The sequence below is a fragment of the Ceratotherium simum genome, chromosome 24 (assembly GCF_057802395.1).
Source record: "Ceratotherium simum simum isolate JZ-2026a chromosome 24, ASM5780239v1, whole genome shotgun sequence".
In the NCBI taxonomy this organism is placed as follows: domain Eukaryota; kingdom Metazoa; phylum Chordata; class Mammalia; order Perissodactyla; family Rhinocerotidae; genus Ceratotherium; species Ceratotherium simum.
The window spans coordinates 32,379,992-32,383,125 of NC_141923.1; positions in this window are offsets into that span (position 1 = coordinate 32,379,992).

The following is a 3,134-nucleotide window of genomic DNA, read 5'->3' on the forward strand; positions in this document are numbered from 1 at the left end:
TCACTTCAGTTCCAGGGTCTAAACTGGGATTTTTTTTTTCTCTCCTTGTGAAATGGAGTGAAATGGAGGTTGAGTAAGCCAAGTTAGCCAATGGCTTGTGTTGTTTTCCTCATTTCATTTATTCATTCATTTATTCAACATTTACGTGCGAGACTCTTAGCAAGGGATTCAAAGAGGAAATTTCTCAGGTCCTGGCAAACTCAAATTGGGTTATTGGTAATTTGAGGAGAGTTTAATAGAGAGACTATTTTCAAAGGTGAGGACAGAGTGTAGGAAAACAAGGATAGTGTAGTACCCTGCAGCTGGTAACATCAGGAAGATATTATCAACTCTAGGCTGAAGGGATAAAAAGAGAGAAAATTCCCAGAATCCAGAAGGAGACAGCCATGTGGAGAGGCCACCTGGCAGGAGCTGTGTGACCTTTGGTTGAGGGACTCATCCAGCTGGTAAAAACCTTGACTTCCCTCTCTTCTCTCCATTGGCTGACCTCCATTGATGTAGTTGGTGTGGGTCAGCTTCTTGGGGCTCACGGCAGGGCAGAGAAGAGTAGAGTGGGGATCTGGAAGGACAAACAGATTTCTGGCACAGAAGTCAGACATGGCCTCTGTCCTCAAGGAGCTTGCAGACTAGCAGGGAAGACAGGAGTGCAAAAGTAAATGATAGTGTGATAAATGTTTTAATAAAGATATGAACAATGTACAAGAGGTGCTCAGTGTTGGAAAATGAACTCCTCCAGGGAGGGTGTGAATGTATGTGAAGGTTGGAGGAGGAAATTAGTTCCTGGGAAGGGAGTGCAGAAGAGTTATTTCTCAAATGATGATCAGGCTTCTTGGAGGAAGTAATGTCTAAACTGAGACCTGAAATATGAATAAGAATTAGCCAGGAGATGAGGAGAAAGAAGGGAGTCTAGGCAGAGCAAAAAACATGCATAAAACCTGGAGGCTGAAAGAGACTGTAGAACTCTTTGGGAAATTTGTAAGTAATGTAATATACTAAAGTAATGTAATATAATAGAGTATAGGAAGATGGGTGAGAGACAAAGCTGAATGGAGGAGAAGGGCCCAGAGCATGAAGAATTCTTTTGCCAGACTAAGGTATTTGGAATTTTGTCTAGGGCCAGTGATAAGGCCTTAAAAGGTTTTAATCAAGGGAGTGATAATTTTGTATTTGTTTTAGAAAATCACTTTGGTTGAAGAGGAGAGAGTGGATTAAAGGCAGGGAGATTCAAAAGAAGATTATTTTTCTAATCTAAGTGAGAGATCACAGTGGCCCAAAGTCAACTGGTAGAAGAAGGGATGGAAAGAAGTATTAAGAAGGTAAAACTTGGTCAGATTTGGGGATTGGATATAGGAGTGAGGGAGAGTTTAGTCCTGGAGAGATGGTGATATTGTTTGCTGAGATAAGGATAATCAGAGAAGGAAGAATATGAGTGTATGTGTGTTGGAGAGGATAGTGTAGTATTGTGGAGAAGAAGGAGGAGATTGATAAATAATCCAGTTTGGGGCATATTGAGGTGATGGCACGGGTAGGATGTCCAAATGGAACGGTTGGTGCTTTGAACGAGCTGTTCAGAAGAGGTCTTGGTGGAAGCTATGGATTTGAGAACTGTCAGAATGCAAACGACGATTGCAGCAATGGAGTCCATGAGATCACCACAGAGAGAGCTTAGAGTGAGGAGGTAAGAAGGCCGACAAACACTGGCTTTTTTTTTTTTTTTTTAATTTTTATTTATTTATTTATTTATTTATTTATTTATTTATTTATTTATTTATTTATTTATTTATTCCCCCCAAAGCCCCAGTAGATAGTTGTATGTCATAGTTGCACATCCTTCTAGTTGCTGTATGTGGGACGCGGCCTCAGCATGGCCGGAGAAGCGGTGTGTCGGTGCACACCCGGGATCCGAACCCGGGCCGCCAGCAGCGGAGCGCACGAACTTAACCGCTAAGCCACGGGGCCGGCCCCTAAACACTGGCTTTTTAAAGCATGGCTGAGATAGAGGAACTCACAAAGGAGATGGAGAAGGAGTAGCCTGAGAAGAAGTAGGAGAACTAAGAGAATGGATTCATAGAAGCCAAAGAGAATATTGAGTTAAGAGGGGCAATGTCACCATGTCAAACATTACTGAGAGGTTCTAGGCACGGGAGTTAATTAAAGCATGATTGTTCCTCCTCTGCTGTGTCTTTTAATCAGATAGGTAAGAAATATTTCCTGAGCATCTACAGTATGGTTGTAAGGACTGAATTATGTCCCCCCAAAAAGACATGTTAGAGTCCTAACCCCTAGCACCTCAGAATATGACTGTATTTGGAGATAGGGCCTTTAATGGGATAATTATGGTAAAATGAGGTCATATGGGTAGGCTCTAATCCAATATGACTGGTGTCCTTATAAGAAGAGGAGATTGGGACACAGACACAGAGATATGACCATGTGAAGACACAGCGAGAAGACAGCCACCTACAAGCCAAGCAGAGAGGCCTCCAGAAGAAACCAACCCTGCCGACATCTTCATCTCGGACTTCTAGCCTCCAGAGCTGTAAGAAAATAGATTTCTGTTGTTTAAGCCACCCAGTCTGTAGTACTTCCTTATGGCAGCCCTGGCAAACTAATACAATGCTTTACGTGGGGATCTGAAAAAGCAAACCATGTGGGCTAGGGCCCTCAAGGAACATAGGACTCTTTCAAGAAGATACGAAGCACATAGATTAATAACTGGCCATGCTGGACAGTATCAACCTCAGGTTTGGGTAATTCGGTTGTTAACAAATACCGTACAAGGCTAGAGAAGCAAGCGCTTGCTCTGGGCTGGGGTGATTGGAAAAGGTCTCAAGGAGGAGGTGGGATTGAGCTCAGCCTTGAAGGATGTACAGGATTGGAGTTGGCAGGGAAAAGGTGAAGGGAAGCCCCTGTGGGGGACGAGGCTAGTGAAGGGGTGGAGAGAATGTGGGAGGTGTTGAGGAAGACAGTAAATAGTTCAGGCTGACTGAAGGGGCAGTTCCTCGAGTAGAATTGTGAAAGATGAGGCTGTATACAGACACCAACACTGCTATATGTCCTCCCAGTATCTGTTCTCTCAGCCATGGTTACAGAAGCTTTAGCTGAGCACTTGGCTACCTAGCCAAAGACATTTC